This window comes from Macaca mulatta, chromosome 9, assembly GCF_049350105.2.
Source record: "Macaca mulatta isolate MMU2019108-1 chromosome 9, T2T-MMU8v2.0, whole genome shotgun sequence".
Lineage (NCBI taxonomy): Eukaryota > Metazoa > Chordata > Mammalia > Primates > Cercopithecidae > Macaca > Macaca mulatta.
The window spans coordinates 141,476,000-141,503,558 of record NC_133414.1 but is presented as its reverse complement, the minus strand read 5'-3'; the positions used below and the strand labels follow the sequence as shown (position 1 = coordinate 141,503,558).

Sequence of the window (27,559 nt, the reverse complement as noted above, 5' to 3'; positions counted from 1 at the left end):
ATCTCTTTCTCTCTCTATTTTAACATATAAATTGTGGTAAAATATACATAACATGAAATTTACCATCTTAGCCATTTCTAAGTGTGTAGTTCAGTGATATTCATCACATTCACAATGTTGTGCAGCCACCACCACCATCCATCTCCAGACCTTTTTCATCTTGCAAAATGGAAAGTCTGTCCCCATTAAACCATAACTCCCCATTCCCCTTCTCCCCAGCCCCTGGCGATCACTCTTCGACTTTCTGACTTTAAGAATTTGATGGCGAGGGACTTCATTTGGTGGAATCATACCGTATTTGTCCCTTTGTGTCTGGAGAATATCACTTAGCATGTCTTCTAGGTTCTTCTATATTGTCACATGTGTCATTTTCCTTTGTGAGGTGGAATAATATCCTACTGTGTGGATGTGTCAGTTTGTGCATCCACTCATGCATCAGCAGATGCTTGGATTGTTTCCATCTTTTGACTATTGCAAATAATGCTGCTGTAAACATGAATGCGCAAATATCTGTTTGAGTTCTTGCTTTCAGTTCTTTTGTATATATACCCAGAAGTGGCATTGCTGAATCATATTGTGATCATATAATCAATTTTTGGAGAAACTGCTGTCATGTTTTCTTTTTTTTTGAGACAGAGTCTCACTCTGTCACCCAGGCATGATCTCGGTTCACTGCAACCTCTGCCTCCTGGGCTCAAGCGGTTCTCCTGCCTCAGCCTCCCGAGTAGCTGGGACTACAGGCGTGTGCCACCATGCCTGGCTAATTTTTGTATTTTTAGTAGAGACAAGGTTTCACCATGTTAGCCAGGTTGGTCTCGATCTCCTGATCTCAGGTGATCTGCCTGCCTCCGCCTCCCAGAGTGCTGGGATTACAGGCATGAACCACCATGCCCAGACTGCCATAATGTTTTCTGTAGCAGCTGCACTGTTTTACGTTCCCACCAGCCATGCACAAGAGTTCCAATTTTTCCACATCCTTGCCAACACTTGTTGTTTACTGTTTTTTTTTTGTTGTTGTTAGTATTTATCCTAATGGGTGTTGTCCTCAGCCTTTGGGTTTCGTGCCCTAGGATCCAGCCCCTGGACTCTCTCTTTCACATCACACTCATCCATTTGTGGTATCTTCCAGGCAGAAGGCATCATAGGACATCCACCCACTAATGACTCACAGATCTGTTATCTCCTGCTGAGATTTCTGTCTCAAAATCCAGACTCCTTTATACAGCTGCCTGCCTACTTTCCTCTGGATAACCAAAAGACACCTCAAAGTCAACATTTCCACATCTGAATTCCTGATCTGTACATCCCCACCCAAAGCTACTTCACCCACGGCGTCCCCATCTAGAGGATGGCAAGTCCATTCTTCCAGGGGCCACTGCCCTTAGACTTTGCCCAAAGTGAGAGGCTCTCAGGGGGACGCCTTCCCTACAGGGTCCCTCTTACTGCAGGCGTATGTGCACACACATACACATGCCATTTAGGCAAGAACATACGGGTTTCTAAGTCGTCATGAAGCAGGGCTTGGTGCTGGCAAGGCAGGACCCTGAAACATTTGCTCTGGATTCTGATGATACCTGGGCCCTGGGAACACTCCCCAAGCCCCCCTACACAGACAAATCACCTGCCCTGTGCCACTATCTCAGTACCACAGAGGTTTGTGGTGGAGCTGCTCCGTGGGAGACAGATGCTGCCTCTGTATGTAAGGGGGACCTGAGTAGGGAAGAGCAAAGACACGTATTAACTTCTCACACCCTTCTTTTAAGCAGGGTTACAATAGATTCTTGTATAATGAAGTATCACTTCCCAGAATTGCCTAGTGTCCATTTTCTTACTTGTCTTCATGATCCAATGTGTGATTCCAGAGCTGCTCTGGTGAGCACGGGGTCCACAACAATTGCATGTGGTTGCTGAGGAACCATGGTTGACAATATTAAGCAATGCGTAGTCTCAAGTTTGCATAAATGTAGGTCTAGTTATAACCTACATAAAGTGAGATACCCTTCCTTCCTTCCTTCTTTCTCTCTCTCTCCCCTCCCTCCCTTCCTCCCTCTCCCTCTCTCCTTCTCTCCCTCTCTCCCTCCCTCCATTCCTCCCTCCCTTCCTTCCTTCATTGCTCCCTCCCTCCCTCCCTCCCTTCTTCCTTCCTTCCTTCCTTCCTTCCTTCCTTCCTTCCTTCCTTCCTTCCTTCCTTCCTTCCATCCTTCCTTCTGTTCTTCCCTTTCTTCCCTTTCTTTTCTTTCCTTTCTTTCTGACAGGGTCTCGCTCTGTTACCCAGACTGAAGTGCAGTGGCACAATCACAGCCCCAGCTAATTCTTTTTTAAAATTTTTTATAGAAATGGGGTCTCCCTATATTGCCCAAGCTGGTCTCAAACTCCTGGGCTCAAGTGATCCTCCAGCCTCAGCCTCCAAAGTGTTGGGATTACAGGTTTGAGCCACCACACCTGGCCTGCTCTTTTTTAATATAAGCAACACAGCATTTGTTGGTCTGGTTACAGTGTTCAGTAGAATCATAAATAGTTTCATTTTTACCTAAATATTTCAGGTGATTTAATTAAATTTTCGAAGATTTTTTTTAAAAAATTAGCTTTGATTAAAGTTACTTCCATAATTAAAATTTGTGTTTTGCTTTTTAACAGCTAATTTTGAATGTTTTAGAGGCAATACTTTTTGAAAATATCAACAATTATTTAAATTTATTTTCTAAATTTACATTTAATTTCCTTTTTTTTGGTTAATTTTTAGAGACAGGATCTCGCTCTGTTACCCAGGCTGAAGTGCAGTGGTGTGATGACCATAGCTCACTGCAGCCTTGAACTCCTGAGCTCATGTGATCTTCCTGCCTCAGCCTCTGCCTCTTGAGTAGGTAGGCCCACAGGCATGCACCACCATGCCTGGCTAGTTTTGTAAACACATTTCTTAGAGATGAGGTCTCGCACTATTGCCCACCTGGCCTCAAGCAAACTTCTCACCTTGGCCTCTCAAAGTGCTGGGATTATGGCTGTGAGCCACTGCGCCAGACTTAATGTACATTTTTGACCAAAATACATTCAAAATTTGGCACTTTTTCACATTAATGTTAAAAGATGAATTATGTGAAAATCTTGCTCATACAACATAATTATTGATTATACTGAAAAGAGGCAAGAAAAGTAAATTTTATGGAAAAAGTATATACTCATTTATGAATTAAGGATGTCTTTATTTTTGACTTATTCAAGCATTGCTGGCCCATGAATAAAACCTCCAGACATGTACAACAAGCATTACATTCAGCCACTGAGATTTTGCCAACTTTCAGCCATATGAAAATAATAACTTTCCACATATTTTTTGGTTTCATCATTATGAAAGCAGAAGGATAGCCAATATTTTATTTAAAAGTTTGCTGACTCAGTTTCTTCTTTCGAAATATTTAGACCCCTGGTCTGTGGGCTTCTGGTTGTGTTCTCCCTCCAGGATCCATGTGTGCTAAGGGCAGGACAAATATGCATCTCATCCTTGACACCTCACTTTTTTTGTGTGTGGGGTGGGGGGGCTGGAAGACAGAGTCTCACTCTGTCGCCCAGGCTGGAGTACAATGGCGTGATCTCCGCTCACTGCAACCTCTGCCTCCTGAGTTAAGGTTATTCTCTTGCCTCAGCCTCCTGAGTAGCCGGGATTACAGGTGCCTGCCACCAGGCCAGGCTAAGACACCTTGCTTTCTTTTTGGTGCTTCATTCAGTGTGGCAGAGAAACCTGTTTGCTGGAGCTTCAGGTAAATGTAGTCGCCCATGACTCTCATCACCTCCACCCTCATCTGTTACCTGCTCATGTGAGTGGCTGCGACTCACTCCTCTTCATTCTCTGCTCAGAGCCTTCTCTGTGACTCCACTCCTCTCCGTTCCTTGTCCAGGGAGCCTTCCACGCCCTGCCTCTAGCCTCCAACCACCCAGACCACATCTCTCCTCCTCTCCCAACCCTGCCAGTCACATGTTTCCCCCAGGGCTCCAACTGTTCCTGCTGCCTGAGCACTGTTCCCTTTAGCACCTTTGCTAACCTGCCTACCGCCTTTGAGACTCAAATCCCACCTTCTTCGGGAGGCCCTCCTTGACCCTCTGCTTCAAATTGCACTTGCTCATCTGCAACCTGCCCTGAACCTCCACCCACCTGAACATGCTCTAAGTTTTTCCTACGCTCATTTCATCCTCAAAAATCCTCTATCATTGACTTAGTCATTACATGTATTTTCTAAACATTTCCACTTAAATACAAGCTCTCTAAGGGCAGTGATTTTTGTCTGCCTTATTCATTCAGGTATCCTGGCATATGCTGATACTTCATAAACATTTATTAAAGAAGTGAAAGTGGGCCAAAAAAAAATGTTCTTCAGTGGGGAGTAAAAGCAAAGTAGCTTTGGTTTTACTTGGGATCATTTGGTCAACCCTAGGCTGGTCCCCACCCTGATGGGGTATTCAAGGCTCAGAGAGCATGAACGTCTTGGCTGAGGTTTTGCAGATTGCAGGGAAAGAGCCCTGGAGGGCATCTGGTCTGACCATGGCTACTGCTCTTTCGGTCTTACCTTCAAGGAAGGACTCCCATGCTAGACCCCAGAATGGAGATTTGGCCTGCTAAGTGACAGGCAGTCCCTGGTCTTGAGCAGTGGAATCACTGAGGATGAAGATACGTTTAGGACTTGCTTGTCAGGTACTTGGGTGGAGACAGACAAGAAATTGGGAGAAGACTCACCCAGGACCTTCCTGACTAGGGTCAGGCCAAGGTTCAGGCCCAGGTCCTCAGGCAGCCACCTCCATCTCAGCCCTGGCTATCGTCTCTCACTGTCCCCAGATTTAGCAAATAAAAATTCAGGATGTCCAGTTAAATATGAATTTCCAACAAACAACAAGATTTTTTTTTTTGGTATAAATATGCCCCCACGATTGTGTGTATTGTTTAACTGAAATTCACAATTGTCTGAACATTTTGTATTGTTTCTGGCCATCGTATGTGCAGACCACTGTGGGGGAGCAGGGACTGGTCTCCGCTACTCACCTCTGAAATCCTTTCCTTCCCCAGCCTGCAGGCATAAAAGGGCCCGAGGTACAGCCACTCCCCTTGCATCAGTTCCATGTAAGTGAAGCCCTTTCTTCTCCTCTTGGGGCAGCCTCTCATCCCAGCTGCTGGGCTCTTCCAAACAAGGATGGGTGGGGCTTGAATTCAGGGCAATTTCTCAAACATCAAAAGAAGCATTTAACTTCTCCCTGGGCAAGCCCTAACAGAGTCTGGCTGTTCTTCTTTGGGGAGACAGCTCAGATTCTCTTTCTCTTCCTCTCTTTCTCTCTCTCTTTTTTTTTTTTTTTTGACTGAGAACCCCATAGCAGTGGAAAAGGCAATATGCCAGATATATATATATATATATATATTTTTTTTTAACCAATTAACCCTATTACACCAAGTTTTAAAGAACTGGAATGTAATGGAACATACTTAACGTGAAATCTGTGCTGAGCATAATTCAGCCTTGCATGATTTGAAGACACTGTGTGACTCCACCAGACCTGCTATTAATCTCATCACGGCAAGTACAAGTACATGACCATGGGCTCTCTCATCAGAAGAGGGGGTGGTGGAGAGCTTGCTCAGCCAGGCATGACTTACGGCCAAATCACTTGTGCCTAGAGTCCAGCGATGGGAACGAGTGATTTCTTTGACTGTTTCTTTCTTTAACAGGAAAAAAAAAAAATGCATTCAGAAATAAGCCTACATTGCACAACAAAACGGCACTTCATCTCAGTCCCCAAGGAATCCATGGCATTTTGGTCGAGGCACAGTCTTGACTGACCACAGTTTCTCTCAAGGTGTGGCCTACTTAGCCGAATGAGCAGAGCACATCTATAATTAGCATTATATGCAGAATAAAAAGACTCTTTAAGAAACATCTCTGGGTCCTCATAGTCTTAAGCATCTGTTGCCATGGAAGCCGGCAGCAGCTCCAAAAATCTAGAGTGGTGAACGACAATTGCCCACTCGCCGCTGAAGGGCCTCTTTAAATAAAGTTGCCTTTTTTCTTTGAATTCTGAATAAACATAAACCTGGGTTTTTAGTGCAAAATCCTGATTTCAAGGTTATTGATGCCATCCTAAATTAATACAGTCTGCGCAACAGCACACACCACCCCAGCCAAGCCAGGGATACTCCTGTCTTCTGAAAGCTTGACATTTGTTTTTCATCATGAACTTAAAGGTCACGGGCTACAGATGGATCAGAGTACCTGCCTGAGTTTACATTTACATGCATTTTATTTTATTCCCACATGCACTTTTTATGAGATCCATCACTAGAATAAAACTGTAGCGCTCCCATATTCTCTAGGCTGGCTAAAGTAGGAGAGTTGTCAAGCTGCTATCTCTACATAATTTGAATTAAAATAAGAAATATATGCTGATTTGATATTTCAAAAGCAACAGCCTTAGGTTTAATGTTGGCTAAAACTGGCCATCGCAGAGAGTGCACACATTTCTAGACGTTACTTATTAGTGTAATTTGGGGGGTGGATTGATGATAGAGTCTAATCCTATTATGCACTTTTTATTTAAAGCCATAGACTTCTCATGATCCAGCTAACCCCAACATGATTAGCCAACGATCAATTCACAATTGATGGGGGAAATGCACCTGCTCTTATTTTCTACGAATGGATGTTCGTGTGTTTCTGTATGAGGTAAGCATGCCACTTGCATCACTGTATTACTACTGTATCACCCCTTTTTTGTGATGCCAAATAACATTTTATATTTTTACCAAAATACCTGTGGAGCTGACAGAGCATGATGCATTCGTTTTCCTTGATTTTGTAGTGAGGGAAAAGGCTAGCATGAATAATTCAAAAATAATGCTGAGACTGTTAAGATTTAGTATTGGAGAGGTCATCACAGTTGGGAGAAATGAGCTAGGAGACTATTACTATTCCACGATCTTTGAATCTCAAGGTGACATCATTATTATTTCTCTATATCTATAATGTGGTGCTGCAACCAGCTTATTGCTGTGTTTCTCATGTAGGGGAGAAAGATCAATTATATACAGACCTCAAAATGTGAACCATAAGCAGAGTGCCCAATAAAACTGTCATTAACAGTTCCCACAATTTTAGCTGCATGCTTCCAGGTCAAGCTGCTTTAACAATGATAACTGACATTGAAAGTTTGAATAAAGAGCATCCATTCTAAAGGGAGCCATTTCTTAGCCACATAACTGAAACTCTTTAATAACACTTGCTAATTTCCATCTGAACTGCAAAAAGGACCCTAATGATAAGCTTAGCACTGAGGATACTTAGAGAATGAACACAAGCCCCAGCATCCCCCTTTGAAAAATAGGTTTGTTACTGGATCGACGTCAACGGCAAGCACTCTTGAGTAAGCACAAAGCAGTCCCATGCAATCATATTTAATTTATTCCTAGTTTCAACCAGAAGCGGAAAGATATCACCAAAAAATAAAAAGCATGCTAGAGTAGTGTTTACAGCGCTTCCCTCACCATTTGTTACTGCTACATAATCAGGATAAGTCTTGCTTTCTCTAGAACAGGATTAAAAAACACCTCTACATTCAAAAATATTAAAATGGAATAGAGCTATTACTACTGCAAAATCCCTTTTTTCTACCCCCAAAGGGTCCCTACATGTTTAAAACATCTTTTTTACTTCACAGAATTTTACAAGCCTTCCCACCAGCTTACTTTTTAATTAAAATGTTCCTGTTAGTGTCAGAACTCTGAAACATCACATTTGGTTTAAAGGTTTAACAGTTCATAGCATTTGTGATTTTCGTAAGAGGGGATATAAAAGCACTATAGATTTCTTCTTTTAAGTGATACGAAAGCACATTGAGCCAATGTTTGTCCCTGCTTGCTTTAACCCATTCCTGAACGTCTGTTGTAGCCATCCGGCGGTAGGTCCCCTCTGACTCACTGAGGTAGTTGCTAACAAAAGATGCTTCTCAGCCCTGCCCCTGAAGCCTTGCTGGGTTTTTGGTTTGTTTGTTTTTTGATAATTTTGGTAATGATCATTTTGATATTTCCGCATCTGTTACCAAGTGGCTAATGAGCCTCTGCTTTATCTCCTTAAATTGTATTTAAACATTTATAAAGTGGTATTTATTGTGAAATGATGATCTCTAAGTTAAAATGAAATATGTGTGCAACCGTCAAGGTTGGCCGGCTTCCTAAAAGACACTTTTTCCTCCTCTCTCTTTCGTCTTCTATCTCTTTTTACCTCCTCCTCTCCTTCTCTGTCTTCAGCCACACGAGGATTGCAGAGAGCCAAGCCTAGTACATCCCCCTGAGGATGCTAGATGGAAGGATGGAAGGTGCCAGGGTCCTTGTGGGTGTCACTGGGCTCATGACTGAGCCATTGCTGGAACACTTCAACCAGTTCTTTCTGGGCAGGGCAGTCGTGCCACTTTTAGCTGGGTTCCTGTATCTTGCCTTCAGATGCATCCTGACTCATACAGTGCAAAAGCACGTGGAAAATTGCAAAAGATTCCACAAATGAATGCTGAACGCATGATTAATATCATCCACTTACCAAGCTCCATGCCCAAAGTCCGCCATGACTTAGGGAACGAAGGCAAGAGATGAGCCCAACTCCTTGCTGGCTCAGGAAAATGTGCTAGGCTAGACGGGTTGAATGTGCCATTGGTTGGTAATGTTCAGCTGAGGGAAACACAGAGTTCATTCTTTTCAAAACACCAAAGGAAAATTAATGGCGTGGTATACAGGAGGAGTTGAGGATGGAGGCATAAAACATAAGCAACATAAATATACACGCACAGCATGCAATGTGCATGAGGTTGTTTATCTACAGACAACGCTTTAACCCTCTGTGTTCTGATGCCCTCGTTCCAGCTCAGAGAGGAGCCCCCAAGAGCCAAGTGGGCAGCCCGGGAGCTGGTCGCTTTACTCCCAGCAAAGGGCCTACCCTGGCATCTGTTGAGGGCTCAGCAAAGTCATTTGGTTCCATATTAGTTTCCTGTGGCTGCCATCACAAATTGTCACAAAGCTTGTGGCCTAAAACAACCAAAGTGTATTTTCTCAGAGGTCTGGAGGCCAGAAGTCTGAAATCAAGGTGTTGGCAGGGTTGTTCCTTCTAGAGGCTCCAAGAGAAAGCCCACCCCACGCCTCTCTCCTGGTTCGGGTGTCTTCCGACAGTCCTCGCATCCCTCAGCTTGTAGAGGCATCACCCCAATCTCTGCGTCTGTCAGCGTGAGGCTGTCCTCCTATGTATTTCTTCACATGGTGTTTTCCCCTGAGTCTGTGTCCCCAATCTCCCTCTTTTCATAAGGACACTAGTCACTGGACTAGGGCCCTTCCTAATCCAGTATGATTTTCTCTTATCTTGATTGCCTTTGCAAAGGTTCTATTTCCAAATAAAGTCCCATTCACAGGTACCAGGCCTACGACTTGAGCATATGTTTTTGGAGAACCCAGTTCTACCCAGCAGAGCCACTACTTGTCCAATGAAAGTGTTGTTCCTGAGGCAGTGGGATCCTTGGGCCATGGGAAAGACCCGCCCTGGCACAGTTTTGAATGGCCACAGCTGCCCCCCAGGTGTCCAACATTGTAGAGGGATTTCTACAGTGCTGCTGTCCTGCTCCTTCTCCCCAGGTAGCCAGCCACTCTGAGTCCTGCTCCTCGAGGCTATTTGGAGCCCAGAGACTGGGGGAGGGGGAGTTGCAGGGCCTGTGCAGAAGCTCGGGGCTGGGAGCCTGGCACAGGAGGAGCAGGCAGCCGCCCAGGAGCCCAGACCCTGGTCCCACCCTGGGGGCCGCCTTTGAAGCTGGCGGCAACTCTCACACCGCGGGGACAGAGCAGAACAGGGAGACCCGGGCGAAGTCTGCTCTCCCCACCGACACCCTGTTCAAAGAGAATAGTTTGGGCAAATAGCTTAGCAAATAATGAATGAATAGCAGAGCCTGGGCCAGCCCAACAGGAGACTTGCTTGCAAAGGCTCTGTCCTCCCACATTCTCCATACCCCCCGTCCGAGCCCTGCTGGGCTGGAGGCTGAGCCAGAGAGAGAAGCAGCCCCTTGTCCTTTTTTTTTTTTTTTTTTTTTTTAACATTTCATATGTATCTTGCCGCCCTGAAGATGCTCAGTACTAATACAAGTGGAGCACAAACAGGATTTATCAGCCAGTGTCTTATTTACTCACCTGTGCCTGCAACAAACTGCAGGCAGTCTCAGGATGAGGAGCCGGGCTTTCATGGGTAGAGATGACTTGAACACTCTGAAGGCTTCTCTCGCCAATCTTTCGGAGGCTGTATCCCCTTTTGGTCCATAATCACAGCTAATGGGCTGGCCACAGAGGCTTCAGGGGCATAAAATGGTCTAACACTACATTGACTATAAATAGCAAAGCCATAAGTGACATTACTTTGCAGATAAGAAACAATCACATCATTAAGCAAAGGTGTTTAGTGTATCAGTCACCCTAACTTTGATTTATTGCAAGGCATTTGTCTGTCACCAGCACAATGGAAGCTATAATGCAACTCAAGGGTTTAAAGAGAAAATTAAGATGAATATTGCTGCTAGCACCTGGGTTTGCACAGATGCAAAATGGGTGGGCTTGCCTCGCTGCCTGCAGGGCTGGCCTCAGCCCAGCTTCCAGGCCCAGAGGCTAAGAACTGCCTGCAGTGGTGGAGAAGCAAGCCCTGGGGGCTGGAGGCAGGGGCGCCCAGGGCAGAAGGTGGTGACAACCAGCCAGGAAGAACTCCCCACCATCTAGGTTTCTCCAAAGGGAATAATGCATTCTGAATGGCAAGGGCTTCCACCTTTTAGTTGAGACTTTACAGCAGAAATATGAAATGGAAACGATGACCAGAGTTATTCTGATAAACATGATGTTTTGAAAAGCACTCTTGCTAAACACAACTGCTCCTGTAGTCAACTTAATCTTAATCTAGCGGTTTGGGAAGCCTATTGTAAGTCAGGCACTGAGCCAGGCCCGAGAAGTGTAATGAGGGATAAGTCACAGTGTCTGTCCTCCAGAGACTCATGGCCCAATCGGATGAACTCATAGTGCATGGCAGGTGGCAGCTGCTGGGTGGTTGAACAAGTGGGTGAGGTAGAGGGAGGATGGTGTCATCGTAGAGGTGAGAGGCATGAGTAGATTCCAAGGAAAACAAACGTTGCTCCTGGATGGGTAGATCTGAAAAGACAGGATAAGGAAGAAGGATTTTAATGGACTCCTGCAGGCTGGAGAGATCCTGGGCCAGGGGCAATGGGGAATGGAAAGTTTTGCAAGAAGATGCCATTGCTTGTCCAAAGACATGGTCCATCGGCATGGGGCTGGCTGGGATGCTGAGTTCTGATGGGGCCAGTTCACCGGCCATGTACAGAGCCTCTGGGGGAGAAAAGGCTGGAAAGACCATCAGTCAGACTGTGTGAGGAAGGGTCTTGGGTATGTAGGCAAGGACGTTAGACTTATTTTGATGGACAATGGGGGTACTGAAGGATGTGTACAGTCTGACACTGGCTGAGGAATATGAGCCATGAGAGGAAAGGAGAGGCTGGTTTGGGCTGGGCAGCCCGGGATGGCATGGGTGGTGGGAGGTGGTGGCACACAGAACGAGCAGCTGGTTGGGTGGAGGTTGGCGCCTAGCCTAGCCCAGTTGTGGTGTAGCAGGTGCTGGTGGGGAAGCTTCATGGAGATTTGAGATCTGGATTGGCAGTGAAGATCTGGGAGTGATCTTTGTAAGGGCCGTGATGGAGAAAGAGTTGTTTTACTGAGACCGTTAAAAAGGGGAATAGATTCATCTCCATTTGGGTGTGTGGTTATTAAATGTCTCCGTTGAAATAAATGAAATGCTATCTAGTTATGAAACTATTTCACCTACCTTAAAACAAGAACAAATCAATCATGAATAATCACTAAACCCATCAGTCAAACCATTGATAATCATTATATCAATTAATCAATAATCATTAAATCATTAAACTAATCAATCATGAATAAGCCCACTCTGCTTCACCGGGCCGGGCCCTGTGGCGGTCAAGGGTCAGGCTGAGTCAGGACCCTCCTGCCAAAACCTCCATGTGCCCAGCTTCCGGCAGGGTCCTTCCCACTCCAGCCCACACCCAAGAACCGGATACCCCAGAGAGCTTGTAGATCTTTCAGGAAGGAAACTGTTCTCATCCTGCGGTGCAATCTCAGCACTTACAACGTGTGCATAGGCACAGGTTGAATTTAGAAATTGTGATACCACTCGCGAAAAATGAAAGAAACACCTTCTGTCCTCAGTGGCGTTTCCTGAAGTTTGGGTTGGATTTCTACGATTTCTATGCTGCTCCAAAGTCTTTTCTCTACTAGCTTCAAAAGCCTATGAAAATCTGAGCAGCCTCTGTGGTGTGTTCTCAGTAAGGAGCTACTTCAAAAGTGACTCAGCCAATGCACTTTGCTGCGATCCTTCAGACCCAAATGGTTCCTCAGCCAACATCATTAAACAACCTTGCCCATCTGTGGGTGGGGGGGACCCCTTTGCAAACATATGTCCACTGTTTCAAAGGTGTCATGGTGCCCTGAACTCATCCAACTGAGTTTGCCTAGGAATTGAAGACATTCTATGTGCTGTGGGTGGGGGTGAGGCAGGCCTGCTCAAGGTCTGGAGTGATGCTGCAGGGGCTGCAGGGGAGAGCAGGTGGGGCCTGGGGAGCAGGCCACCTGCCTGTGTCTAGATGCCTCAGCCCAGGCTTCAGGCCCCACAGCTGGGAAGACAGCGGCTGACTGCCAACCTCCAGCCAGAGGTGTCTCCTCTTCTTTGTCTAGGTCATTTGTCCAGGCTGTATACACCCCATCTGGACATCCATTGAGCACTTTCTAATTCAAGTCTCATTGAATTTTGCTAGTATATAACCCAAGAATATACTCATTTTTGATACCTTGAATGCCCATTTTTACTACAAGACAAATATATGGGTTTAAAGAAAGTTGTATTCAGGCAGATCACCTACATCTAGGGAATTTTGAGAAGTGCTAAGTGGGCCCTGTTTTCTTTCCATCATCCCACTTGTTTTTCCACTGCAGACCTGCTGAAAATGCCACTTCCGGTGCCTTGGCTGTGGGATGCAGGCATCGCCGTGTTGACTTACTAGCACTGAACACCCCGTGCCGTCCTGAGGTCCTCTCCCCTCCAGCATCTCAAGAGGGGTTTCTTTGAAGGGCCTTCTGGGCCTCCCTTTCCCTTCCTCTGCTGCCAGGAACTGTCATCCTAGGGGCTGGGCAGGTCCCGAAGGTGCAGAGCTAAGCAAGGGCTTCCTCTACAGCTCCTGGACAAGCCCTTCCTGCTAGGATCCAAAACAATGCTGCTTCCCTTGTTTAAAACAGGGGAACTAGGGCTCTCATTAACATCTGAATCAGAACTATTTTCTCAGATCACCCTTTCTGTGAACAGGCTAGCTGAGAGAACAGAACTTTTCATATTTCATCATCTTGAAGCCTAGGTAAACAGGGGGTGCCAGTGGGATGGGGGCACCCAGATGATATCAATGGCATAAAAGTGATTAGCGCGTGCTGAATGCTCTCTGTGCTTCTTTGCAGCATTGTGTTAAGTACGCTTTGTCTACAGTCTCATTTGATTCTCCTAAGGGCTGTAGGTAGTGCAGGTACCATGATTATCCCGTTGTCCACAAATCCTAGTCAGGGATGCCACAGTATCTCACAGCCACAGGCTTAGGAAGTGTCCCAGCTGGAATTCAAAGGCAGCTCTGGCTGACCCCAATGTCACGGGGAGTGGGGACAAATGAGCCCCCAAACAAATCTGAGGAATGTCTAGGTGCGGTCACGTAGGCAACTTGCAGAGAATGCAGATTCTTGGGCCCTACCTCCAGGGAGCTGATCCAGTGGGGCTGTCTGGGTGGAACGAGGAGGCTGCCATTTTGTCAGCACTGCTGGGGACTCCAGTGCTGCCCATGGCTCTGCAGGGCTGGGGCTTGTCTGTTCCTTTTTCTCAAGGAAAGGACCTCAAGCTGTGACTGGTGGAGGCTAAGTGTCATTTTGGACTTCTGGTCTCCCCACAGCTTCTTCTTGGCCCTTCCTTGCGCTCTCCCTGGAGCCCAGCTCTTCCATGCCTACCAGTGGTGTTCCGGTCCTACTTTTCTGCAAGGGGCAGCCAGGATGTGGTCTACAATCACTGCCAAAGCAGCGGGGTTGTTGGGCTGCAATGTCCTGGGGACCCCCATCTTGAACTAACAAGATGCTACTGCCTTTCACTGGAAGGACTGAGGCTGGGCGTCCTCTGGGGCTGGGTGGTAGAGGATCTGACTGCTGGCTGTAATGAGGATAGGGTGAGGCTGATGTTCTCCAGAGTGGTCACATTCACAACATGCTGGAGATGACCTTGTGGAATCAACACCCAGGTGAGGCGGGAAGATGGATGAAGACACCAGACCTTCCTAAGAAGCATCAGAGCATCCTTCCATCAGGGCATCCTTATCCTTGGTGGGAGCGGTTTTATTTTCCTTGTATTCTAAGTTGCTACTCAAGAACAACAGGTGTTACTTGGTAGGTTTGAGAAGGCAGTTGGGGGGAACAAAAATTCTGGGAAACACGTGGTTTGTTCCTGTCACCCTGGCAGACTGCTTCTCTTTACCCACCCGTTGCTACCGTTTGTGTGCTCCAAGAGTACTTTGTGTCTAAGGGTATTTTGAGGATGGCCTGCATAAAAATGACCTGGGATGCTTGTGCTGGCTCCCAGGCCTGATCATAGACATATTGGGAGGGAATTTCTGGGAGTGAGCCTGGCTATTTGCATTCTAATGAGCTCTCTAGATGAGGCTGTTGCTGAACACATTTATTTGGCTGCCAGACATGGAATACCAGACCAATGACAGCTGGCCCTAAACAGAGGCTTTGGTTTGCCCATAGAATGTGTGGGGAGGCAAGGCCAGTGTTAGTCCCCCTGCTTACTAATGCCATCACGGCCAGGTCTGTTTTATCTTTTCAGTCCCCCATTCTTGGTGTGCCAGCTTTTGTCCTGAGGCTTGTTGCCTTGTGATTGCAAGATGGCTGCCACAGCTCCAGACAGACTCCAGGTTTAAGGCAGAAAAGGTGAGGAAGAGGAAAAAGAAGTGTGCTATCATCCAAAGTCCCCTTTAATCAGGGTAGCTGTCCCAGAAACAATTAGCTCCATACCCCATCACACACTTTTGTGTAAATCTTGTTGCCTGGAATTAGGTTTCCTGGCCACTTTTAATAACAAGGGAGACTAGGAAAATGGGGAAGAACATTGAGATGATTGGTTTGGGCCAATTATGATTCATCCCCTGGAGCTGAAGACAAAAGCTGGAGTCTGTTAGGAAGTTAGAGGGGGGAGTGGTGACCCATAGTGTCTGCACACAGATGCCCGCTAAAATTAAAAGGTCGCCTTCCTAACACACAACAACAAAAGGCAGGATAGCAACTTCTGGACCTCTAAGATAGGAGAAGGGTTGTACAGGCACAGGGTTCCCCCTCCCTTCCAATCTCTGTTCTCACCCTGTGTGATGGTGAATACTGAGTGTCAACTTGATTGGATTGAAGGATGCAAAGTAATGTTCCTCGGTGTGTCTGTGTGGGTGTTGCCAAAGGAGATTAACATTTGAGTCAGTGAGGTGGGAAAGGAAGACCCCCCTGGGTGGGCACCATCTAATCAGCTGCCAGTGTGGTCAGAATAGAAGCAAGCAGAAGAATATGGAGAAACTAGACGGACCTAGCCTCCCAGCCTATGTCTTTCTCCCATGCTAGATGCTTCCCACCCTCGAACGTTGGACTCCAAGTTATTCAGCTTTGGGATTCTGACTGGCTTCCTTGCTCCTCAGCTTGCAGATGGCCTAATGTGGGACCTCAACTTGTGATCGTGTGAGTCAATACTCCTTAATAAACCTTTATATATACACTTTATGTAATAAACCCTTTATATATACACCTGTCCTATTAGTTCTGTCCCTCTAGAGAACCCTGACACACCTTAACTAACAACTTTCAATCAACAGCTGAAAAAAAAACCCAACAGTAGAACTTTAGTGATTATGAACCCTTTCTTTGGGGAAACATAAAGGCATAATGGAAAGTTAAATGGTCCAGTGTCTTCAGTACTAAATGAAAGCACGGGAAGGAAGCTGGTCATTGTGGGGTGCACAGGCACACTGACCAGTCATGCTTCCTAACAGGGTCCTCACCAGTTTGGAGGGGAATGTTCACAATGCCAGCATGACACACCTAGCAGGTGAGGGAGCAAGCAGGGAGCCACAGCAACAAACAGAAAAGGAACCCAGAGGAGCGACAGCAGGATGCATTTTCTTTGCATTACAGAGTGATGTGCAGTACCAAGTTTTCCACAAAGACTTCTCCTAGGAGGGCTTTCCGGGGAAACCTGAATGTGAATGGAATGTCAATTTCCTAAACTTCTGTATAGAAGCAAGTGACAAGAAACATCAGTGGGTGGTGTTTCCTATCACCAGTGATTCAAATTACTGTGTGGCTTCCTTCACCCCCTTCTCTCCTAATTCTACAAGCTTCACTTCATATCCAGTGGAACTTACATTTATTTGTAATCTCACTGCTTACACTCCACTGAACAATAAAAGTACAATAAACTTAATAAAAAGCCCAAGTGATTGGAAATTGCTCTGGGAATGGCAGTCCAGTATGAAAGCTATAAATTTACTTGTGTGCTCATGACAATGTCAGCTAATTTTTATGAAAAGCCTATCACAGAACATGGCACCAAAATGCTGCGATCATTCGCGTGTCAGCCATCAGGCTTCCCCTGATAACAAAATAGAAAATGCATCATAAAATGATGTTTCAAGTCACAAATTCATCTTGAAATGCTCACTCTATCCAGGAGCATTTCTTTTCTGACCCTGTCTTGCACCTGAACTTTGAATTAATCATTCCTTTTCTATAGTGTTACACAATACCCACTGGTACCATTGTGGGGGGAGAATCTGGAAAACAACCACCAGAAATATCATCCCATATGAGGAGCTTGATTGGGCAACATTAGTGAATCAAAGGTAGACATAATTAGTCCATGGAACAACAGCAGTCATCAAGGAGCCAAAAACTTCATCTGAGCACCATTATCTTCGACAATACACTTTTAAATAAACCACTGGGGGCCCATTTCTCACTGCCCATGACCCAGTGGGAATACACAGTTGCTCAGTGGTCCCGTGGGATTATAAAGGATGAGAAACTGGGCTTCCTTTCTTTGTTCAGAAATATCCTTTTTGCCTAATCACTTATGATGATGGTTTCTAACCTGCTCTTCAACTTCCCAATATTTCTCATGTTCTACAAATCAAGTTGGTAAAAAAAAAAAAAATAAAAAAAAAACTTTGGCCAGATGATTGAAAGGAAAAATAGCCATCTTGAAGAAAAATGCTCTGTGTAAATGAGCAAGAGACCAGCAATGGTAATTTATCCCCCGGCCATGGCGAGTTTGTAAACTTTATGGCTGTGAGCTGAGGAGTGCAGCCCATCTGTCCTGACTTCGTGTGATTATAATCATCAATAGATAACATGGGAACATTTATGGTCACCCAGGGAGGAAGGGAAGGGCAGAGGGGAGAGGAGGGAGCTCAGAGCGAACCCAAAGATGCTCTCTCTGTATGTGACTTCCCAACCGACCGGCCAATGCGTCGCAATCTCCCTGGCATCCGCCCCTGGGTCTAGCACCAAGTCAGGTCCATGGACATCTCTGGAGTCATCTGTGGCCAAAAGTGGAGGAGGGCAGGCTCTCAGGGTAAGCTCCTGATGGGCGGTGGCCTAACCTGAGGGCTCCAGGGGCCGATGGCTCCAGGGGATTGATGGGAGTGCCGGTGGAGTGGGGAAAGACTTCAGGGGTCCAGGAGCCCAGTGACCCTCTTCGTTTGGGAGCGCTTGACGGTGCAGGTTCTGCAGACACCTGCTGGGGCCCAGCCCCCAGAGGCTGCAGGATTGGCTGGCTCTGGATTGGCTTCCGGTCCTCCTTTGGGAAAAGGGCTATGTCTGGAGCCAAACAGAACCACAACTCCCCAACACAAGGTCGCAGGCAGGGCTCTAGACGGTGAGCCAGACTGTCTAGGGGCTGTTGGGAAGTTGCCAGGGTTGGGACCGGGAGCTTTCATGTTTCTCTGGGAATCTGGATCTACCAGGGCTGGCCTCGGTTCTGCCGAGTGCAGGGGTGCTGGAGACAATGGCTGCTAGACCACACGCGGCCTGTGTGTTGGCTTGTGTCTTCGGTGCAGCCCACACTATGCCATGAGCTGCTCTGCCCCACCCCCCCACCATCCTGAGGGTACTCCCATCCTGAGGGCGCTCCCCCAGCAGCCCTGCCCCAGCACTAAACTCCTGCTTACTCTTCACAGCTGAACTAAAGTGTGCTTCCTATAGGAAGCTGCCCTGGATCCTTCCAGTAAAACAGATCTGTCTACCGTGTCTGCACAGCCTCAATTGTATCAGATGACTGTTACTGGAGTCCTCTCCTGCCTCCCATCTAGGCTGTGGGCAACCTGGACCAAGTGCCCGCCGCTGAGCATCATTGCGGGTTCTGTTCCCAGCCCGGTGCCTGCCACTGTGCTGTCCTCAGTACACACTTTTCACAGGATATTGAAATGCAACTTACCATTGTGGCGTGTTTTTAAAAACAACAAATGGGGATCTTTATTTCTCCTGGAAAATAGCATGCAGCTTACAGTTTGAATCAGGAGCGTATCATGTACAATCAGCTAAAAAACCTTGGTGTTTATTTTTCCAGAAATGCACTAACATCACACAAATAAAATTAAAGCCACTTTAATAAAGACTGAAAGTTAATACTAAATGAATCAAGTCCTAGTGCTTAGCAATACAGCAATTTTTTTCCCATTTAGAGAGTGTTTAATACTTAAGGGTTGGTGCCTCCGTATGATTAATTACCAGGATATGCAGCAGACTCGAGTCTTATGAAGGTCCATTTATTGCAAGTTAGGTTGCAAGAGGATCCTCCCTGTAACATCACCAACTGCAGTGTTTTCTAATTCCTGTTGGAAATATGGCTTACCTTTCCCTGCTAAATTTAACTCAGTCAAAGGAGGAAATGCAGCTTCCGCTGTCTTCTCCAAAACCATTGACTTAACAAGCTTTGCATTATTTCATCAGTACAAGATCACATTATTATCACAAACTAGATGCATTGTATATTGATTTGTTTTGTCTTCTAGGCTTCAGAATTTTGCAAGTCTTAATTTTAACCCGGTCAAGTCCACTTTGGTCTTTTGTGTATAGAAATAGACATTGAGCTGTAATCATTATAAAAGGAACATATAGAGAGATGAAGAACCGATTTATAATCCATTCTTATGTAATTAAGAGACAGCTTTTGATTTCAATGAAATGACAATTGCATAATGGATTTTGAAAGCAAGATAAATACGAAATGAAGAGGAAGTGACATTTATGAGGTACACAGGGAGAAACGCAGTGAGATTTATTTTTCCAGCGAAAAAACATCATCCAATCACGATATTCACTCTTATGGTTACAATTTGCCAAATGATCTCAAATCTTGTTAATTAAAAAAAGGTGGGAGGGTGACATGGCTAAAAACAGAAGAGAAGCCTTTTGTGCTTTGAAATGGAAAGATGCCTGCTGATTTTCTCAGGGCCAACTCACCTAGAGAAAAGGACTTGATCAGAAGTATTTAACCAGTGAGTATTTCTCATTGATCGATTGTACTTGTATATACCTCTAGTTATTAAAACTTGATTTATAATAGACCATCAAAATATTTGAATTTCCCTTTTGTTAAAGTTTCTTGTTCTCAGTACTCAGTTTCTAAAAACTGAAAAAAAATAATGAACTGGTATAAAGTTATATGATTTTTTTTTTCAGGACCAGTGTAGTTAAGGGAGTCACTCTGCTTCTTACCCAACACTTGGCTCGAGTTTTTAAAATTAAGGGTTTTTATCTTGCCCACAATAAGTATAAGGGTGAGGATGAGAATGGAGACATCTATTTTGGCTCCAAGCCAGCCCAGATTGGCCAAGAGACAAGTTTCCTATAATTTGAAGATCTGCAGTAAAAAATGAACCTATTGTTTTTGCCAGCCTTTATTTAGCTGTTTGCAATAAAAAAAGTTTCTATATTGCTTTAAAGAAAGCCATTCTTATAACTTTCAATTCCACAAGACAGAAAAGTTAGTCATGGCGAATGAATGTACACGGTTTCTATATGAGATTTCTGCTTTGGTAGTTCCAATATCCCATAGCTGTGTTGATAAAACTAGGATTGCTTGTCTCCTAGAATCTAATGCCCACCTTTTAAAAATAAAAAATGCAGCAGAACTCACTGTGATAAAACTAGATAAAAATGTAAGTGATGTTTTGCACCTAGTTCCATCGTAGGAGTTGTCTTCTACCTTGTTTTTAACAGAGTTGATGAGAATTAATCTCTGAGTTGAGTAAAAATCAAGGCATAACAAGCAAAATTAAAAACAACCTCATTTTAATGTAGGACACATTATGAACGCATTAGTAGGTCAATGCTTAGACCTATTTGTCTTTTGACTTACAGATATAAATGGAGGACTTGGGACACACCTAACAGGTATGGTGACAAAGACTGCTATCTGTCCTCCAATACCCTTTGCCAACTCTTTTCCCAGTGATGAAATTTTTTTTTTTTTTTGAAACAGAGTCTCTCTCTGTCGCCCAGGTTGGAGTGCAGTGGCGTGATCTCGGCTCACTGCAAGCTCCGCCTCCCAGGTTCACACCATTCCCCTGCCTCAGCCTCTCGAGTAGCTGGGACTACAGGCGCCTGCCACCACGCCTGACTAATTTTTGTGTTTTTTAGTAGAGACAGGGTTTCACCATGTTAGCCAGGATGGTCTCGATCTCCTGACCTCATGATCAGCCTGCCTCGGCCTCCTAAAGTGCTGGAGTGATGAGATTTTTAGGAGCATTTGAGTGCCTAGACAGAAGGTTACATTTTCATCTGCCCTTGCAACTTGCTGAGGCCATGTTGTTAAGTTCCAACTGATTGGATGCAAATGATTTCCTGTTGTAACTATAAGAGAGAGGTTAGGTTCTAGCTGCTAGTTGCCATAGGTGCATGGTGAGCAGGCATCTTGGACCGGTTAAGAGGGCAGACCTCAGGTGGATTAGTGATTGCCACTATCTATGCAGCACTTCCTGTCTGCCAGGCACTGCTCAGTCAGAGTGCTTTACACCTGAGATCTCACAGCTTTATGAAGCTGGCACTACTATTATGTCCATGTTACAGATGAGGAAACTGAGGCACAGAGTAAGTGGCAGAGTACAGACTTTCATCCAGGCAGCCTGGCTTCAGAGCCTATGCTCTTAATTGCTGTACAATATGGCCTCTAGAGATGGAAGGGACCAGAGAGAAGGGCCTGGGTCCCTGTACCACGAGACCACCACATTCACCCTGCACCACCTCACCTGGACTGTTATTTTATTTATCTCTTAAAGCAGCCAAACCCTTATCCTAACAAATGAAGGGACAATGGACAGTGTACATAATTTGATTATTTCATCAGTTAGGCAAATGTGGTCTAAATGTTGACTTGAAATGACCAGGCAGGGAACCTACAACTCAGAATAAGTTAGGCCACAACCAAGATCTGAACCCTAACCTAGAAGCTCTGACATGCCAGAAAATACATTTACTATTGCTCAATTCAACCCTCAAAAGCCAGGGTCTCATTAGAAGGAAAACTGTGCTCCCCTTGAGAAAAAAGGTTGCCTGTCAAATCATTTTTCCAGAATTTATTTTTTATCTTTTTTCCTAATATAAAGTAATGAGTTCCATCTGTACTTCATAGAAGAAAAACCCCTCTTCTGGTAAAGGTACTATAAAGGTTACTTCTTTGTGGGAAGGTAAAGCAGATTAAAGCAATACTCAGGGTTCACATTATCATGACTGCTAATATGGTGCAGAACTATTTACTTTCATTACATTTATTTTATTGAAAACCTTTTTTTCATGTAGTTAGTAATTGCTTCATTCTTTAATTTGCTTAATTTTCTATTTGCTTTATACTCCAAATATTTGCCGGGGGTATAAAACTTCTCTTAGCACAGTCACATGTCAGGCGATTAATCATTTCCATTTGTTAATGGTAGGCATCCTTCTCAGAGTCCTCTCCTCTCTTGCTTCAGTTTTCTAGTAACGTTCTAGGAAAAGGTCTCTGTGAGACAAGCTTTTGAGACCTTGCATACCTGAAAATGTTGATTCTGCACTCACACCTGACAACAACGCCTCACACTTCATTGGGTGTAGAAGTCTAGATGGTAAATGATCTTGCTTTAGAATTTTGAGGCCCTGCTCCATGGTCGCCTTGCTTCCCATGTTCCTGGGGAGAACCCTCATTCTTTTTTCTTTTTTGGTATGTGACTTATATCCTCATCATCATTGCAGAAAACATTTAGAATCTCCCTTTTATTCCTGGTGTCCTAAAATCTTACAATAATGTGCTTCAATGTGAGACTATTTATTTTCATTGGACTGTAAATTTGGTGAGCTTAAATCTAGTGACCAATGGCCTTTAGCTCTAAGGACATTTTTAGAAAACAATATTTCTTCATTATCTCCTACTCATCTGCTTTGCTTTCTCTTCGCAACACTCCTACCATTCAAATATTAGACCCCCTTGATTAATCCTCTTAAGCTTCTTATCTTTTTTCCTCCTATTTTTCATCTCTTTAACATTTTGTCCTACTTTCTTGGAGATTTCCTCAATTTTACCTTCTAAATCTCCTATTGCATTAAAAAGCATCTTTTACTATGTTTTTCATTTGTGAGAACTCTTTAGTTTCTGAATATTCCCTTTTTTAAAAAAAAAGTCTTAAATTCTTGTTTCATGAATGCAAAAGGCTCTCATCTCTGAGAATATTAATTGAATATTTATTTGACATTTTCTTCTGTTCACTTCATTGTGTCTGTTTCCTAAAAGTTCTTTGTCTCACACTGTTCATTTATTTTGACCTCAATCTTTCAGATTAATGGCTTTTCTCAAATACATGGAGACTGTTAGCTGTTGGGTCCAAGGCGCTACACAATTTCCTAGAAATGTAGGCTTCTTGACTGGTAGCCTTGCCATCCAGTATTCAGGCAACACTGATGCCATATGGTGGGGCGTAATTCAGCTCAGAGAGTCTCTTCTGGGTGGGCCAATTTCTTCAGAGGAAAATTCCCCAAATGCTTATCTGGAGGCTGTAAGTTCTTAGAGCTGAGAGGAGAAGCAAACTAGGAATCTCAGCATTCAGTACTAAGACTCTCAATTTCCTGCTTTCAATATGGCACCTCACTTTGACCTTCCAGTGGTCTGGTGTCCCCAAGTCTAGACAGTTTCAGGTTCAGCCTCCCAGGGAACAATCTTCTGTCTGTCTTCTGCCAAGGTTGGGGTGGGGGACAGTTGCTGGGCAGCCTGGTTGTGGGAGGAGCATTTGGAGTCTAAGGCCCTTTATTATTTATTATTATTTTATTATTTTAAGGACTCTTTATATAGGTTTCCAATTGCTTCTGGTTTTCCAATCATTGTACTGATGCCTGCAGAGGTACCAAGTACCTCCAAATCTCAGCCTTTCTGGAGTTTTGTAGCATAAATTGACTTCGTTATTATTAGGAAGGTAGTTTCAGCTGTTTGGACTATTCTCGGTATATACACTCATCCATCTGCTTTCTAGCACCCAAAACTTGGTGTCTTTTCTTGTTGACTGTCATCCCCTATCCTGTTGCATTGTCCTTATGAGTTTATGACTTTTTCTAATTCCATTACTATCATTTTAGTGGCATTTCAGGAAGAAATGGAGATAAACAAGTGTGTTTCATCCACCATAGTTAACTGGAAGTCCAGTTTTTACTCTTCATATTTACTTTAAAAATCATTATTTTTAGTGGTGAAAAATCATGAAGACAAATTATTTTAGAAAAAAGTAAATTATCTCTGTAAGGCAGAGAGGATATTATGAGGTTCAATTCTAATTTTGTCTTTTTTCTTTTTCACTATAGTTAATGGCAATGAAGTTCCCGTGACCAAGAGACCATCCTCCTCCAGCATTGCTCATCCTAGAGAGATATTTCTATCGGTTTATCAGTGTCTTCTTTGATATTTCCATCTGCCCTTATTTGGCTTCATTTTCTTTTAACCAGAGTAACCCTTGATCATCAAGACAGAATCTCAAAAGAATAGGTGTGTTTACTCACAACTCTGACTTAAGCTGTTTCATTGTACATTTTCTTTCCAGGATTGGTAACACGGTTTGGGCCAAATGCTCTCATAGGCTTAGGTAATTCTTTATTCAGGAGTTTCCAGGACTTGAAGAACTTGTGGCATGTACAATCACTTTCCAGAAACATTCGAGGCTGTTCCTTTTATTCAGGTGATCAACTAGAGACAAAGGAACACCGTTCCTACGTGTTGTCACATCCGCTTGTTGGGTAAGCCAGTCACTCCCTGGGGTCGGATGGCCCTCAGCAGCCGCTTCTTACAGCTGCCTTTAAACAACAGGGAACAACGCACCTTCATTTAGAAAATACACAACTTTCCTTGACTAACTTCATTTTCCCAGATATGCCCACTCAGGCTCACTTTACCAACATCTGTTTTATGCTAGGAGAGAGCCCCATACACTTCCACAAAGATGTGAGCACAGCGCTGAGAACTGGGGTCCCTCCAGGTAGGAGCCAAGCATGAGGTGCTTCAGAAATGGAATTCTTCATTTGGATAACCTGGTAGAAAGCCAATCTGTCTTTCAGAAAGGGAGTCAAGCCTCGTTCTGACTCCTTCTCACCCAGGGAAGAAGTATTTCTCTCTAAACAGCATGACTTAATCACTGGGCAGATGAGGATGTCCTCTTCCTCCAGGAGTCCCTGCTCCTTCTTTGCCGGATGTGCAGTCCCACAGTCTATGGTGGCTGACTCTCTGCAGCAGAGAGGAGGCTCGGCACACTCAGAGCAGCTGCAAAGAGGGAACACGGGAGGGAAGCCATCATTCTTCATGTCCCTCATCATTCCAAAGTGTTATAAATAACTTCCTTATCACTCCTGACACGTGGAAAGGCATGCAGAATGGACTTCCACACAACATTTGTACACAACAAAGTTAATGTAAGACACGACCGACTTCCTCTCACCATAGAAATGTCAGAAAACAGGAAGTTGGGTATATACATGTGACTTATGTCATTTGTGGAACTGTGGCTTGGGCTTCTCCAGTGCTCCAAACTTCTTAGCTTACTCTGTCATCTAAGATTTACAGTGAAAAAGACCGGATCTCCTATTCCAAGGATGCTGGGTAATGGGTAATTTGTCATTCCACCTCATCTTTTCTTTTCTTTTCTTTTTTTTTTTTTTTTTTAAGACGTCTCACTCTGTCACCCAGGCTGGAGTATAGTGGCACAATTTCAGGTCACTGCAACCTCTGCCTCCTGGGTTCATGCTATTCTCCTGTCTCAGCCTCCCAAGTAGCTGGGACTACAGGCGTGCACCACCACACCCAGCTATTTTTTGTATTTTTAGTAGAGTTGGAGTTTTGCCATGTTAGCCAGGCTGGTCTTAAACTCCCGGCCTCAAGTGATCCGCCTGCCTCAGCCTCCAAAAGTGCTGGGATTACAGGCGTGAGCCACCGCGCCTGGCCACCTCACCTCATCTTGAAGGATTCTTGGGTGTCTGCGTCACTGCAGGTCACCTCTTGAGCTGACTCCACTCCCACCAAGTTCTTGAGTGCTCCCCTTCCCATCACCCTCACTCCCTGCAGGATAACTCGTCCGTCCTTCATTTCCCCGGAGTTCTTTAACCCAAGGCTGTGTGTGTAACCAGCTTTAGTGAAGGTTTTGGGGAAACAGAGATTCTAAGCCACTGTAGTACTGGATGCAATTTCGTATGGGCTCCTGGCCTCATCATTCTCAGGATCCATCTGACATCCCCCCCAACATGGGGACTGTGTTGCTGTCTGGGCCTCCCCATAGGCACTGTTTGCTACTGTATTTTGGCCCTTCTCCGCTGGTCACAGCCCCACGGTATGACCCTGTTCTTTCCTTACTGCCCATTCTCCCACCCCAGTCTTGGCCACTCCGCAGCTGCTGCCAGTTGGGTTGGCAGAACGGATAAGCTCTTTGTTTTCCTTTCTCTTTCCCGACCGTATCCTGCAGCCTCTTCTCTCTCAACCAAGAGGCCGGGCAGGGTCTTTTTCTAACCAGCAGGACCAGCCAGCCCAGACCTGAGTTGTGTCCTTCCCTAGAAGGCAGGCGTTAAGGCAGGCAGTGTTTGCTTTAAAAAGAAATTGTATTTTCTTCTCAGCACCTTCATTTCATACAAGGAGAAAATGTTTCTGGAATTGTCAGTGATAGCGTCTCCCAGAGCATGTAGGTTCTCCAGCGATGGCTTTTCCTTTTGCAGAACATGTTACAATCCCATTCTGTGCACGTGCTAGAGAGCATCAAAGCCCATTTTGACCCTGCCGTGGCCCTGACAATTTAGCACATCTGGACTGGAGTGGCTGCTGTGGGCTCTCGGAGAAGCTATAGGATGATGAGGCTTTATCGAAAGCAGCTTTGTTTTTCCCTTTTTAAGGAAAGAGTGTGATGTTGCTTCTATCGATTGGGCAACTGGCAGCCGGTGTTCGGAGATGACCTTGAAAACATGTGCTAAGAGGCAAGGGCGCCGACAGGCAGAGGAGGCTCCGACAGGCCGGCTAAGAGCTGGGAGCCGCTTCACTCCGCCAGCTTTTCGGGACCACGATGCTTTCCAGGAGCCACGGGGCTGTAGGAAGGACCTCACGATTCCAGTTTGTGCAAAACTGTTCTCCCTTTCCAGAGAGCTTCCCCGGGGCCGGGCCGCATGGTTAGCTCTTGCACTCTTTGGTAGCCCCTCCTGCAGCCCAGTGCCTCCAAGGAAGCTTCCTCCCCCAGCATCATTTCTTCTATGCAATGGCCCTACCAGTTGGGCACCATTAGGATAACACCCATTTTTACAGATGGGAAAACAGGCAGGATACGTCACTTGTTGAAGGCCACACAAATAGTAAATGACAGGTGTGGGAATTGAAGAGGGCTCCAGGTATGTACTGTGCTGGTTTCAAGGCCCTCTCCACACGGGAGACTGTCTCGTTTGCCACCCCTCATAAGAAATTCATGATGGACCACGAGGGTTTATCAGGCTCCACTGTGTGTCCACTTGCATTCAAACCAGGCTATGTTTATGGTTTGGTTTTCAGATATGCTCGACTTTGGCAGGACAGATATTAAGAGAAATAATGCGTCTCCTGGGAAAATGATAGGGCAGGAAATCTACACCAACCCCATGGAAAGCAGGTAGCTTCATTATTCGCTTAAAACACTCTGACTTTTTCCCCTGTGTTGCACTTATCACTTATCTCAATTTTTTCCCCCCTGAGAAGGAGTCTCGCTTAGTTGCCAGGCTGGAGTGCAATAGTGCGATCTCAACTCACTGCAACTTCTGCCTCCTGGGTTCAAGTGATTCTCTTGACTCAGCCTCCTGAGTAGCTGGGATTACAGGCGCCCACCACCACGCCCAGCTAATTTTTGTATTTTTAGT

The 27,559-nt window shown here is 45.1% G+C and overlaps 1 long non-coding RNA gene across 1 annotated transcript in view; it reads left to right on the top strand.

Moving 5' to 3' along the window:
- The window catches only part of LOC114670071 (uncharacterized), a 33,343-nt gene extending 16,621 nt beyond the window's left edge, over positions 1-16,722 (top strand). The window contains exons 3-7 of the long non-coding RNA XR_013397867.1: positions 5,054-5,107; positions 5,434-5,835; positions 6,576-6,698; positions 15,761-15,874; positions 16,186-16,722. This is a non-coding gene — a long non-coding RNA (uncharacterized LOC114670071). The remainder of the gene's footprint in view (positions 1-5,053; positions 5,108-5,433; positions 5,836-6,575; positions 6,699-15,760; positions 15,875-16,185) is intronic.
- The last annotated feature ends 10,837 nt before the right edge of the window (positions 16,723-27,559 follow it).